The sequence below is a fragment of the Aphelocoma coerulescens genome, chromosome 20 (assembly GCF_041296385.1).
Source record: "Aphelocoma coerulescens isolate FSJ_1873_10779 chromosome 20, UR_Acoe_1.0, whole genome shotgun sequence".
Lineage (NCBI taxonomy): Eukaryota > Metazoa > Chordata > Aves > Passeriformes > Corvidae > Aphelocoma > Aphelocoma coerulescens.
The window spans coordinates 15,670,281-15,685,268 of record NC_091033.1 but is presented as its reverse complement, the minus strand read 5'-3'; the positions used below and the strand labels follow the sequence as shown (position 1 = coordinate 15,685,268).

Below are 14,988 nucleotides of genomic sequence, written 5' to 3'. Positions count from 1 at the left end.
TGCCTGTCACCGTGCACTTACTGTTTTAGAAGAATGTAGTTTTAAAAAAAGATGTTTTACACTTAGGATAGAATATAAAATACTGGGACTGTGAGGGATTTTCTGTAATAGTATAAGTACATTGTAAGATCATACAGAGCAGATCTAGAACTTTGGGAGAAAACCAGAGCTATTGTCACTCTTGATACTCACCAACAGGCACATCTCTTCTGGAACAGGTCATATCAGTACCATGCAGTGAGGGCAAGTGGTCTTCCCTGGGAGCGGGGATCATGCTTCAGGTGGGGTTTTCCTGTTGTATTAAAAATGAAGCAATGATCTTGGAGTTGGGTTTAACTTGGATGTTCTCCCTGTCTCCTCAAAAATGTACTGATTAGGTTTGGTGACCCTGAGTTCAAAGTGCATCAGTTGAACTCTCGTTGTGGCCGTTGAAGTGAGCAGGTAAATGCCTGAGCTTTGCATGCTCTCAGGGGGCCTGGGCACCAAGCTCCCAGACTGTGGGCTTTCAGAGCACTGGTTCTGCAGGGATAGGAATAAATCAAGTTACAAGGCCTGGAAAACTCCTGAATAAAAGTGACGTCCCAGACTTATGTGATATTAAGCAGTGTCAAACATGACAGAATTGTTTTAGTTATTTGTCCACAGACACTGTGCAGGTGACTCAAATTAGGACTGGTGTTTTGTATTTGCATTAGTTAATGCCTGTTGGAGCTGGGCCTTGTGTTAAGAAAGCTGCTGAATTTACTGAGGGATGAACAGGGCAGAATCAACTTTCAGGCTTCCTGGTACCTGTGGCTGCTGTGTGAGAGTGCATTCTGGCCATAGCTCTTCATATATAAAGAAATTAGTTGCCTGTTAGACAATGGATTTAAGTAACTAAGTGCCTGAAAAAAAGTATTAAAGGAGTCAGCACCAACAGGTTTTCCTGTGCCTAGTCTGTCATGGAGTGTCAGGTCCCCTTTGTTCATAGGGAAGAGGTGGAAGCAGTTCTTGGAGTAAAGCCCTGCAGTGCTGATCCTGAGGAGCATCTGCCTTAGTGCTGCTGGGAGCCTGTGCTGTGTTCCGGGTGTCTGGAGTGCCTGGCAGCAGGAGTGCCACAGCCAGGCTGGAGCACAGGGACACCTGTGGCATCTGCAAGGAGCTGAAGCAGCCTGGAATATCAGTGTTAGTGGAGCAGTGGTCATTCAAAACCTGCGGGACAAAGGGATACTCAGAGCTCTGCTCTGCAGCTTTGTCCTTTTCCATGGATAATACGGAGGACAGTTCTAGAGAACTTGCAGACTTTTTCCTGTCAGCCTCAAGGAACCAAACTGGACTTGGTACTGGTGGCCATGTCCCTGGAATGTGATGTGCTCCTTTGCGTGTCCTTGAGCTGCTGTCCTGCACACGCTGGGAGGGGCTCTGTGGCACTCAGTGGCATTTGGGGCTCACCTTAAATCACCTCATTTGTGCACTTGTAAGCAAGCAAGACTTCTTAGAAACTACAAGGTTGCTGAGATATGTAAGGGAACAGATTTTTCTTGTCTTACCGGTACCAGCATGGATGGAACTGGACAGGATTCACAGCAACAAGCCAGAACCTTTTTGAGAGGCAGCCAAAGAAAAATCAGCTCTGAATGGAAAATTACCAGTGAATCTTGATGTTCACTGTCTTGCACTCCTTGCAACATGGGACTTTGTTGTCTGACAGACATTCCATGTAAGTGCCTAAGTGACTTCAGATCAACAAATACCATATTTGTACTTCAGTCAGAACTGGGTAACTCAGACTGTGTAGACATGGCTGTGGCACAATCGGTGCCACTGTTCCTCAGTCCCAACACATTCTGCAGGTTTCGTGAGGTGAGGAGAGTTTATGCAGAGCACTTACCCTTTGGGGCAGTGAACTGCTCGGTGCAGCGCAGACTTCTGCCATCAGCGGTGCCCTCCCTGCATCGAGGAGGGACCTCTCTGCTGCTCCTGACACCTCCTGTTCTCAGGATTCAGAAGGCAAAGTTCCACCTACATTTATCCATTAATTTTTTTGAAGCTGATGAAGCAATGCTGTAACAGTTTTTTTGCAAGATTGTCAAACCTCTCTAGGCCATCCTTGTTGGACATTTGGGCAAACACCAGTTTCTTTGGAGAGCTCAGGCTGGGATCACCTAGTATCAGTAGACCTTGGGAGGCTTTGGGAGCATCAGATTCTGTGTTAAGACAGTGAATGCCTGCCCATCACTGAGATCTTCTGAAAGCAAGAAGCCAATTCTTACTTGCAGCTGATAATGGTAGAAGATAATTCAAATTCAAGTGGAAAAATATTACTTGATTCTCTCGGAGTGTGAAGTGGCCAATGGGATGCTTTTTTTTGGGATCCTTTGATGTCATGGAACTCTAATCTGCTGTCCTTTCTTAGAGCCTACTGACTGATTTGTGATTGCCAGCTTGTAAATAATGTCCTGAGGCTTTTGTAGCAGAAAAAATATCTTATTGCTGGTTTAAAAAACTCCAAAACCAAATCCCCCTCAAGACCGGTGTGTTTTCTTGTTTTCTTGGGCTGTGAAGGGGCCGCAATACTCCCAGCATTGCTGCACATTGGCAGCACATACTAAAGCAAAGTTCCTGTTCCTTCCTGTACATGTGTCCTAAGATAAGAGTCATCCTCCCAGCCTGCCAGACATTTCCTTCTAACAACTCTCTGATGAGGCCAGACGTTGATTTTTGAAGACAGCTTGATCCTTTCTGCTCAGAAACAACAGTATTTGTCAGTTCCATCCAGCAGCAGAAGCTGAGAGCAGAGCTGTGCCCATCCTTCCAGCCCTCAGCAGAGGTCCCACAGGCATTTTTCCCATTCCAGGCATTTGCTTTGGGAATTGTGCAGTTGTTGACACACAGGTGCTCTAGGCACAGCTCCTCTGGGAAAACTGAAATCTCAGTAAAGCTATGCAGGTATCAGAAAGCAGCATCAATGCTTTGTTTCCCCTTAGCTTTCTACCCTCACTCATTTGCGTGAAGTCGTTCTTGCCTGTACTGTAATGCAGAGGAAACGTGAGGTGTTCTGGGGACTGGGCTGCAGGGACAGGGCCCAGACAGGACACGAAAGGCTTTGTGGCTGCTGGTGACAGCTTGGGCAAAGTGACTGAGGGCTTAAAAATCTTTCTCAAAATAGGAATTTTCTGATTCATGGGAGCTCAAAGCTTATGCTGGACTTACTGTATTGCATTCAAGATGAGAACAAAGGAAATAAATAATAAAGCAATGAATCTTAAGGGAAAGTAAAAGACGCTTTGTTACAAATGAGTAATGTGTCAGAAAAGCAGAATAGCAGGGGTTTAGCACAGCTAGTTCATCTATGTAGTTCCCTACATAGATGAAAAAAGTTTTCGTTTTCTAAAGCTGTGAAAGGAAATTCAGTCTTGATTTTGTGGCTGTTATAAGGGCTATTTTGAAGTAAGTATTCAAGAAAGTATATTAATAACACATATTAAATTTCTCTATGAACATCTGAAATTACTGTTATTACAGTACTGCTTCCTTCATACAAGAAAATGAAAGTTTAAAGTATTTTATAAAAAGTCTGTCCTTGTTTAAGCTGATGCATAAAGGAGAGTGGACAGGTCTATTGAATGTTTTCGAATAACTAATAATCATTCATATGATAGAGGAGTAAATGTCCTTCAAATGAAAGAACATATGTGTTGGAAATTTGACATGGTGTGCCGAGTGCTCCTCGGGCCTTTGAATTACATGTGTATTTGCTTTAATTGTGTTCAATTTTGTGATCTGGCTGCTGCTACTTCTAGTCTCAATTGTGCAGGTATTACACTTATCCAGACAGTCACAGTTTTCTAGAAAAAGAAAACATAAATCTGAATTTACTGTAACTCAATCTGGGATAAAAAACTAGCTTTGGAATTTGCTGTCTCCACATAACTTTCTACAAAAAACTCGCACAAATGTTCCGTAACAGACAATGATGAATCTTGCAGAAGTGATTGCACAGCAGCTGAAATTTCATTTCCTTCTGAAATGTGACTGTTGCTGGCTTGGAATAATAAAAGCATCTAACAGCATGTATTATTATACAAGAGACCACAAGAACACCTGACTAGGTCTTTGAATGTGATGTGGGATATATATCTATATACTTCTATACTGGAGAATGTCTTTCCAATGCTACATTGTTGATTTTCATTGTGCAATGTATTTTCTTTATGGTGTCTTTGGGATCCATGTCAGTCTTAAATGCAGAAATGGATATGGAGTTTTAGGTATATTGGGTATATCAGGTGTATTTTATTCTCTTTTGGCTTTCCTGTGATCTCCCCACAAACTGAAGCCTTTTGCAGTCTCTGTGGAATCCAGTTCCCTGTGGTCAGTCAGTAAATGCTGGGGGCTGAATGGTGGCAGAAATTACTGATTGCAGTTGGTTGATGCCACAGGGGAGAGGTGCCACCTTGTCACTTAAAATGTATTCTTACCTATTGAAAGAGATAAAATATTTCTGACCCCAAAGTTTCTCATGGTGTGTTTTCCTGCCAGGGTGTTCTGTTGTGCCCAGCACAGATGGGCTGCAGCTCCTCCAGGGCTGCTGTGAAATCAGGTGTGCCACTCTGACAACTGCTGGGGGTTAAGAAAAGGGTTGATTTTGAAGCATTTAATGACACTTGACTTTAAAAACTTAATGATGATGAATTTAAATCCTGTGGGGTATTTTCCTTGCTCCAGTTCCCAGGCTCCAGGGGACCTCCTGCTCTGTCGGGAGTTGATGGGCAGCTGCACCCACGCTGCTGCTCTGCCAGGAGCTGCAGGTCCTGCAGCACCAGGACTGTGCCTAAAGGCTCCGTTGTGTGAAACCTGGGAATTTAATACAAACCAGAGACTTCAGTACTGGCAGGCTGGGAGTTTTGCTTTCTTAATGCAAAATAAATACAGTCCTATCTGGGCTTTGACTCAGCTCCTGTAAATGGATTCACTGCAGGCGGTAATTACAGGAGTCCAGCAGATACAAAAGTGAGAGCTGTGGGGAAGGTAGTGACAAGTAATTATTGCAGTGGGGGTTGTGGACAATGGCGATGGATGCACAGTGGGCAGATTACAGGTGTGTACGGGAGCTAAACCGGTGTGGCTCACACGCCTTTTAACAGGGACTCTCGATTCAAAGGTAGAGCTTGAATCACGGTGTGCCCTATTTGGCTGCTTGGGTGAATTCCTGCCAGCTGTGTGCAGCTGTGCACTCCAGGGCTGGAGGCTTCTGCTGGGCCGTGTCTGTTCAAAGGCTTTTGCAGGTCTGGAATTACCAGGTTTACTTGTGGATCTTTGTAGGGTTGGCATCACTTTTCCTTCCCACCCGCGTGTTTTGAAATTTGAGATTTTTTGTTTGTTAAATGCTCATCCCTGGGTGTGTTGGTGACATCTGCGCTACCTCCTGCTTCGGCCCCGCTGGGTGACCCTCCGTGCCCATCGCGCCTCGCCCCGGCCCCCGGCAGCGGCTGCGTTCGCTCGTCTCACGTTTCTTTTCCCAGAACGCACTGATGCAAGGAAAAAACTGTAAGTGTCGCCGCTTTCGGTGCACGGAAAGGCCGCGCGGGCTCCGGGGAACGGGCGGGGGAACGGGCGGGGAACGGGCGGGGAGCGGGCGGGGGGAACGGGCGGGGAACGGGCGGGGGGAACGGGCGGGGGAACGGGCGGGGAGCGGGCGGGGGGAACGGGCGGGGAGCGGGCGGGGAGCGGGCGGGGGGAACGGGCGGGGAACGGGCGGGGGGAACGGGCGGGGGAACGGGCGGGGAGCGGGCGGGGAGCGGGCGGGGGAACGGGCGGGGGGAGCGGGCGGGGAGCGGGCGGGGGGAGCGGGCGGGGAGCGGGCGGGGGGAACGGGCGGGGAGCGGGCGGGGAACGGGCGGGGGGAGCGGGCGGGGAGCGGGCGGGGAACGGGCGGGGAACGGGCGGAGAGCGGGCGGGGGAACGGGGGGGGAGCGGGCGGGGGAATGGGCGGGGAGCGGGCGGGGAGCGGGCGGGGGGAACGGGCGGGGAACGGGGGGGGAGCGGGCGGGGGGAACGGGCGGGGAGCGGGCGGGGAGCGGGCGGGGGGAACGGGCGGGGGAGCGGGCGGGGGAATGGGCGGGGAGCGGGCGGGGAGCGGGCGGGGGAGCGGGCGGGGAGCGGGCGGGGGAGCGGGCGGGGCGGAGTCGGAAGCGGCGGACGCGACTGCACCGCCTGGCCCCGCCCCGGTACCGCGCGGGACACGGCGGGAGCTGTAGTTTCCCGCTCTGCGGCTCGCGCGGAGCGCGCCGGGACTTGTAGTCGCTGCGGAGGAGGCGGTGCTCCCGGCAGAGCTGCGCGCCCATTGGTCAGGAGCGCGGCGGGGGGTGGTGCCGCTGGGGGCTCGCCTGCTGCCGATTGGCTGCGGGGCGGCACCGCCCCCGGCGCGGTGCCGTCAGTTCCGGCGGGCCGCACCGCCCCGCTCATTCTCTTTGGTGTTTGCCCTGTGCCGCCCCGCCGGTCCCGCCCGGCCCATGGACTGAGCGACCCCCGCCCGCCCCGGCCCGGAGCCGAGCCCAGCGCAGGTGAGGGGGCGCGGGCGGCCCGGGCCTGGCGGGGCCGCGGGCGGGGGGTGGCGGGGCCTGGCGGGCCCGCGCCGGGCCGGGCCGGGCCGGAGCCGGGGCCGTGGCCGTGGGGAGGGGGCGGCCCGGAACCCCCTCCCCGTCCGGGGCTCGCCTTGTGCCCGTTCCCGGCCCAGTGTTCATCCCGCGGACATCCGGGCTGTACCCGCTCCTCCGGTGGCGGGGCCGGGAGAGGGCCCCGGCGGGGAGCTGGGACCGGACCGCGATGGGCCCGGCGCTGGCGCCGGCGCCCCCGACCCGCGGGGGGGAAGTGTCGGGGGCGGCGGGGCTGCGGCCGCCCCGCCGCGGGCAGTGACAGCGGCGCTCCGGAGGTCCCGAGGCGGTGGCACCGCACCCCGGTGCCGTGGACGGGAGATGCTCGCTCCCCGCTCTGCCCGAAATCCCCGGCGCGGCTCGGGGGCGGCAGTGGGGGCCCCCCGACGCAGAGACCGCGGCAGCAGAGCCGGTTCAGCCGCCGGGCCCCGGGGAGGCGGCTGCGGCCGTCGCACTCCGCGGAGTGCCCGGAGCCCCACAGCGCTCCCGGGCTGCGGACCCCGGGGCAGAGGTTGGCGGTACCAAAACTCCTGAGTCCGAACCAGACTGGTCGGACTGTTGGGGCAGCACGTGCGGGTGCGATGACAGCAGTAGGGGCAGCGCCAGCCCCTCCTGGCCGTGTTTCCCAGAACGCACGCACAGCTGAACGGGCAACCCCGGCTTTCCCCTCGTTCCCACCGGGTCTGGCAGCCGTCGCCGCTCCAGGATAACTTCTCCCTGTTTCCTGAGCAGAACACTAGTTTTTCGGGAGATGTAAAGCAACAAGTTCCGTTTAAACCTTTCTACTGCCTTTGTCTATCCTAGGGATAGTGGAGGTTTGGGTTGTCCATCCAGGGGATGCTGTACTTGGTATTGCCAGAGCCATTTTTACGATGCATTCATCTGTTGCGTATTTTTGTTATTGCTTTTCTGGCAGGTTTAAGGCAAACCTGCGAGGAACATCCTTTGCAATGTCAGTGAAGGTTAGGTCTATATATATACACATATACATCAGTGAAATAAAATATGTGAATGAAATCTGTTGTCTGCTTTTGGAATGGTATATTTATAAAATCTGGTTTCTTCTAACTGGAACGTGCAAGTGTACTGCACAGTTCCCTTGCTCAAACTGGAGGAAATGTTTTGGGTTTGGTCTTTTTTTAATACTAGTGGACATGAGAACTTGAGTTCTGATTATGCAACTATGGCTGCAATGTAACAAAGTAATTTCTGATTTGTCTGTTGATTATCTCATGCATGCAACAAATTTGTTTGTTCTAACGTTTGCAGAGATTCACTGAAAGTCTGTCACATCTTGATGGGAATGTAAAGAGGCAAGGGGCTGAATTTTTTACTGTTTTTTCTATTTTTTGAAGTTGGATCAGAAACTTATTTCAAAACTCTTCTAAAAGGATGTATGCAAGAAACAATTCCTTTTTGTATTGTTATTTTACGCAGCCACTCTGTTCATAGTTTTTCATAACATCATGAATCATGTTTTCACTATCAGTACAAGTCAGTCAAAATGTGTTTTGTGGCAAAATTATTCATAGATTGAAATAAGTTTGGAATGGTGTGACTGTACAAAGTCAGAGCAAAACTGGAAACTTTGTGCCTTTCAGATCTTCCTGAAGAACATCACCTTTGTCTTGGAGACAAATGAATGTTCAAAAAGCCCTTTTTCTGGTTGCTTTGTCCAGGATCCTTGCTGGGGATTGGTTATTTCATTAGAGGAGCTACAGATGCCCCGGGACAGTGAAGGAGATCTGGGCATGTTGGCTCTCAGCAGTGTCCGTGGGTTTTGTTACCTGTTCTACTGCAGGGAATAAAGTCAAAATATGTGAACTATTTTGTCACAACGCTAATTGAGCTAGAAGTAAGCAGTTAAGTGTTTATTCATTATATCACTTCCTGGTTTATCAATTTGCATTATGTTTGGAACTGCCTGGTTCTTATATATGTTTGCTAGTTCCCTCTTTTCCTCCAGCTTTTACTTTCAAATTTTAGCTTTTCTTCTCTTATTAATAATCCATATCTTGTCTCCCAGACTATTTTGTGTAACATTTAGTGTTTGTGCCCTTACCAAAAAGAGCAGCATCTTTTTCTACAGTGTTACTTTTGAGATGGACCCTGTCTTGCATAAGTATTGCAGATTATCTAAGAAGAAAACATTGTTCAACCAGTATTTTACATTTTGTGCAAATAGCCTTAAGTCTGTAAAATTTAGTCATTGTTTATCAATTTATAGTGAGTATTTATTTAGACTTTCCAGTTGTAAATAGATGCTCTTAAAAGACTGTTGCAGCAGCTTGAAAATTTTATGGTATATGTTACCAAGCTACCCCTAAGGTGGGTTTTTCAAAGGTATTTTAGGTAACAAAGCATCTCAACAAATCTCCTAGAGTTTGTGGATATTTATTTTTTGTGCCTCAAAATAGTTGAGTGTGGGACAAAAGAGATGCAGCCACCACACTGGAGTTATTTAAAACTCCTTAAAAACAGGAGGAGAGAGGGAGTCGTTCTAATCACTGTTTTATCTAGGAGTGAACACACTGATGTATTCCCAGTCTGCAAAAAAGGGGAGAAAATGCTGTTGTTCACTAGTGGGGCTGTGTGTGGGGTGACGGTGAATTCTGGCGCAGGCTGGGCCTGCTCCCTCTCCCAGAGCTCCAGACTGCGGTGCCTGGCCTCATGGGGAGGGGCTTGGGGTCAGGGCTGTGTGTTGCACACCCTCCTCAGCTTTGTGAGCTGAACCCTCCTGGGTACCCACACCCTTTGGCAGGGATGGGCTTGGTGTTCGTGTTCTGGGTGCCCATCTGTGAAATGAGGATAAATGAACTTTCTTGCTTGAGAACAGTTTGTTGTTGATAAGGAACAAGGAACATGGCTTGCTCTGGCTGCCATGGGCTGGTGACTGTTCTGGTGCACTGTGTCATGGAGCATCTTCTCTTCAGAGAGGAATCTCATTTAACATCTCATTTCCTATGGCTAAACCTGCTTCTTGGATATTGTTTGTCACATGAATTTTATTTGATGATGTCAGGAAGCCCTTGTAATAGGAACTTGATGGTTGTGTCTGGCGTTTGTGCTGCTTCTCGGGCTGCTCTGCCTGGTGCTGGTGGAGCAGGAGCGGTGAGTGTGTGCACACAGGGTGGGAATGGGGGACATGGCTGGTTCCTAACAAGAGGCACAAGAAGAGCATCAGAACCTGCAGCCTTCTGAGTCTGCACCTCCTGAAGAACAGGACACCTTTCCATATGCTGATCCTGGCAGTGAATGAAACCTGCTTCTTTGAGGATTTAGTCTCTTGTATTTGCAGATGGTTTCTCAGGGTTCAGAGCCAGCCTGTGGCAGGACCCACATGAGATCCTGTGCTGCCAAACCTGTTGTCTAACAACAACCAGGCCTCGGTGTCCCCCGGATAAGAGACAGAAATGTGCCAGTCCAGCCAGGTGCACAGAAGTGTGTTCAGTGCTGGGAATCCAGCCTGAGAGGGACTCAGAGTGAAGTGGTCCATCCATTCCTCTACAGTGTCTCATGTGCCAACCTCATCCTTGTGGATGTCTGTCAATGACTTACAGCTTGCCACCGGCGGGGAACCCCTCTGTCACTCAAAGCAGGGTACTTCATCGTGACCATTACTATCAGAAAAGGTTTTCTTGATGCACTTTTATTTAAGCCTGTTGCCTCTTGTTCTGTCACTTTAACCATAAAGAACAGATTGTTATTTTCCACTCCAAAATCCTTTTAAGTACATGAACTTCTGGTTCTCAGGCCCCAGCCAGCCCTCTTCAGAATATACAAGTTCAAATCCTTTAGTAGTTTTCCTATAGGTTATATTTCTCTGAAGCTGAGTGTTTGGGGCTTTTCCTCCGTTGATTCTGCCTGGAGCCTCGTCCCCCACGTGGGTGCAGGGTTCCAGCTGAAGGCTCAGTGTCTGAGTACAGAGCAGGACTAGTGCAGACCTTGCTGGGGCTGGTTCTTTGTTGCCGTGTCTCAGGATGGTGAGGGCTTTTTCTAAAGCAGCTTGGCAGCGTTGGTTTGTGCTGAGACTCTGCTGGTGCCCATCAGTGGTGTCTTTACCATGGTTACCAGTGGGCAGTGCCTGCCCAGCCCCTTGCGCTTCTTGTGCTGAGGTTGAGGGGTTCATTCTTGGCAGGGCCACCAGGGATGGCTGGGGGAGAAAATTCCATTGTCTTTATGCAACTTGGTCTTGACCCTGCCTGAAAATATTATCCATTTCCTTGTTTTTCAGATGCTTAGCTTAGCCTCCAGAAAACCCTCTAGAAGAGAAGTTGAGCCGACTGTAATCTTGTCTTCCTTCTTCACTCTCCTGTTGGTAAACAACAGGTGTGATGCCAGCCTGTTTGAGGCTCTGCATCCTGCTTTGTTCCAGCAGGAGAACTGCTCACAGTCCTAGGAGTCATCCTAAGAGTTTGAAATGCCTGTTGGAAGTAAATTCAAGAGCTCTGTCCTCTTCTAACCTTAATCAAGATTGAGATCTCCCCCATTTTGTGGCTGGTAGTGATGTTGCTGGCAGCTGCACACAGTTGGCTTAGGCATGGAAAAGAAGGATTAAACACTTTGTGCTATATTTGTAAGCAGAATAAAATAGGTTTTGATTTCCATTTAGAGCAGTCCATGCAGTGACAGGTTTCATATGCAGGATTGAGATAATTTTATTCTAAAATGGTTTTAGCCTATTTGTGAGTGAAATCACTGGATTGGAAATGTAGCCAAAAGGTGGAATCTATATCAATTTCTGCAGTTAATAGCTACGAGAGTTTCTCAGTTTGTGGCTTGCTTTTGGTTTGGCTTTGTGAATTAAGGTCTGGGTCTAATTTTGGGAGCTGATCTCTAGGGCTCTTAGGAAGAAGAGCCTCAGTACAGAAGAACTGGAAGCCTCACTACAGAAAGAAAATTGGCAAGTGACTCATAATTCTGCAAAGAGCACTATTGTGAGATTCCACTGCTTGGGTGAGAAACATCACTTGGGGTTGGGAAAAGAGTAAGGAGGATTCTTGGATCAGGTTGGAAATACTGCTTGGAAAAGCAGCTGTGTTGAGCAGTTTGTCAGTGGTAATGGAAGGGTCATACAAGTCCTTGTGATCAAATAGATGAAGCAAACTCAGTGTAGGGTGAGAGATTTTCTACTGAAGATCTTTTTGTGCCTTTAGGAAGGAAAATGCTAACTCTGTTTTTTCTTTTAGGCATTGTCCATCATAAATATCCTATTGAGAACTAAATACAAATCTTCACTCTCTGGATCTCCTAAAGGTACTGGAAATTTACTTAAAACATTAAAGTTTCTTACCTTTCTATTTGCATTGTGTTGAAAAAAGTGACAAGTTATAAAACCCAGTTATCCACAGGAAGTGTTTGATTTTTGTTTGGTCCTCTGGCTTGCATCTGCAAGTCCTGTGTGAATTACAACACAAAAAAAGCCCCAAGAAAACTTTTATCTAAAAATGCTGCATTCTTTTATATATGAAGATTTTAATTTCTTTTTGGGTGAGTGGACTGACAATGCTCACATCTTTGTGCATTTCTTTGGTTACCTTAGTGACACCTGAACTCTGCATTTTAATGTGTTCAAAATTTCTGGGAATGTTCCAGGCATTGATGCACCAAAAGAAAATAAAAATCTAAAACAAGTGATGGGCAGTCTTCTGTCATCTGGAAATCCATTTAAGCTTAGTATTGTCCATAGGTCACTGAGTTGTTTGATGGCAGCCACCCTCCTCTCCCCCTCCACCCAGTGAGGATAACCTTCTACTGCAACACTGTTTTGGTAACACTTCAAATACTCTGGTATGAGTTAGCGAAAAGGAACTGTGGAAGGGTGGGAAAGGAGCAGTTCTGTACTTAGCTTCTGGCTCAGATTGTGCGAGTAAAATTTTTGTTCTTTCACCTCTCTTGGATATCTGAGTGGCCTTCAATTCTAGCAACACCTCGGGTGCTGTGTGTAGGGATCAGTTACTTGTACCTGTAGTCATCTTGAAAAGTTTGAAGGATCTAACCCTTGATTACATGGGAAAATCCCCTGAAATTCTGCCATCTTTCTTTCTCTGTCCGCTGAAACAGCCTTTGTGAGTTGTTAGCTTCAGCTTTCTCAATTATGGTGCTTTTTTCTTGGATAGTTAGAATTTTATAAGCCTGTTATAGGGTAAAGAGCATATTTCTTTGTAAATGCACTGTAAAGCCTTTCAGAATCCCCAAATAACCTGTAGTTAAGTGTGCAATGATGGACAGTGAGTTCTTTTACCTGAGTGAAATATTTCCCATAAATCAGCTAAAGGATCGTCACCTGCACAGGTAGCTGTGAATGCAAACACAAATTCCAGATTTTGTTCTTTGTTCTTTTGTTCTTTGAAGTTGCTTGTCTCAAGCAGTAGGATGTGCCTTTGAGTCCCCACAGATTTTTGTGAGTAGGGGCTGCACTGTGTCCTGGGTGCCCCTGTGAGCAGGGAGCTGTGACAGAGGAGCTGTCCTGGGGAGAGCTGGGCACTGTCTGAGCTTTGCTCTGAGCTTCTCGGGGACTCAGCTGGAAACAACAAAAGCAAACTGGACTGTCCTTGTCAGGGGCTCCCCTTCTTGGGCAAACAAACCCCAGGGATTGTGCACTGCTCTTCCCTGCACTGTACCACTACAAAGCCACTTTCACCCCTGTGTTTTGAAGCTGAAACCTGGTTCCCTAAAACCAGGCAATAGCAAATATGTGAAAGGTAGTGCCTTGCTTTAAAAGCAAACTGCTTGTAGAAGTTTTCTGAAAACAGTGTCAGACCTCCTTTCCAGCATGATCTGAAACATTCTGATGTTCCTGACATCAAAATAACAGCTTTTGGTGTTGTCTTCTCAAAATGGGTGGCTAAAAACTGTAACTTCAGTTACTTAAAAAGACATTGCACTCAGCAGAAAAGGAGAGTTGGCTTTTTTCATTGCAAGACTTCATTGCATTTCTTCATCTGCAAGGCTTTGGTATAGTCTTTGCCAGGCAATTATTATTGTGTTATAGCTGGAAATTTTCAGTGATTCTAGTGATGCTCTTGGGAATGAAACTTAGCGATTGCGAAGTTATTACCCTGGAGTCTTATTCTAAATAAATTTCTTCTTTGTCTTATGATTTCTTAGAGGTCCTTTAGACAGACTCACTAATACCACTCTCACAGTTACAATGCAGCCAGTGTAACTGCTGCAAATTTAGTAGTCAAATATAGGATTTATTTTGAGTATAATCTGTATATGTGTCTTCTGGACTAATGAGAACTGAACTATTTTTGCTCTCTAGTAAAAACAAAGTTATACAGGTGGTGGTATGATAAGTCTGACATGTTTATGATGTTTTTTTCCAAAGTAAAAATACTCCACATGGTAGATTTGGTGGTGTATCTGTTGTTTTCCAGTAGCTTCTTACCTCTTATTTAATAAATAATTAAATCTTTCTGTGCATGAATGTATTGATCTAGGTTCTCCTCTTAGGCTTGTTTTGTCAGTAACTGTCTAAAAACTTCCCTCTGACTCATTGCTTCTCCTCTCACATTTGGAAATCCATTCACAGGTTCAGAATTTGAAGCTCACAGAGCCCTAGTGGAGTTGTGTTGCTACTAATGGCCTGCCTGGTGGTAGCTGGAGCAGTGATTTCTCCTTTTCACCTATAAATTAGGAAAGAATAAACCTTTGTGTGCTGCCCTAATTAGATCTGTAGGTGACCAGTGTGTGTCTGTGCATGTGTGAGTGCCTTTGTGTGTGAAATGGATTTACTTGGCTGTAAAATGTATTTATAAATTGATATGTGGCTTGTAAGTGGATATGGACAGCTGACCTGTTCATGTCTATTTAGGTTCCACTGGCTGAACATGAGGATAATTTTGCATCCCTGTGTAAGAGAAATCTAATACTAATTTGTCAGCACAGGAAAGATCTGTCACAGCACTGCACACAGACTGGGGCGCGTCCTGCGCTCTGAGGGGGTTTTCCTAAATGGCCATAGGTAGTGCTCATGAGCACTTCCAGCACTTGTTTATAGTGCTGCAAGGCCAAATGACTCTAAATTGATGCTTGAACTGTGACTGAGACATGTCCTGACTTCAACAAAAGTAACCTTCAGAATACTTGTAGCTGATACAGTTTATGAACTCTTACACCTTTGCTTTTCCCAGCCAGAGCTACTTCAGCATTTCCTGCTGGACTCCAGCTTTTTCTCCTCTTAAGTGGCTTGGCATTCCTGGTGATCCTGGGGGAAAACTCTATGTTAATAATAAAGGATGTATGCTCTAAGCAGTTTTTTTGTAAAGACTGCATTTATTTCTTGCCCTCCAAGTGAAAAAGTTTAACTCCAAATGGTAGAATGCATCAAATGTAATTTGTCTGTGAA

The 14,988-nt window shown here is 47.6% G+C and overlaps 1 protein-coding gene across 10 annotated transcripts in view; it reads left to right on the top strand.

The window, feature by feature from the left end:
* The first annotated feature begins 6,334 nt into the window (after window positions 1-6,334).
* STAU1 (staufen double-stranded RNA binding protein 1) overlaps window positions 6,335-14,988 on the top strand; it is a 28,483-nt gene continuing 19,829 nt past the window's right edge. For 3 of the 10 annotated variants that reach the window (XM_069033942.1, XM_069033940.1, XM_069033935.1), the window contains exons 1-2: window positions 6,395-6,545; window positions 11,825-11,891. The gene's annotated coding sequence lies outside the window, so the exon portion shown is untranslated. Of the gene's footprint in view, window positions 6,546-11,824; window positions 11,892-14,988 lie in introns of all 10 variants that reach the window. The other 7 variants (XM_069033937.1, XM_069033938.1, XM_069033932.1 and 4 more) reach the window with 7 other exon arrangements.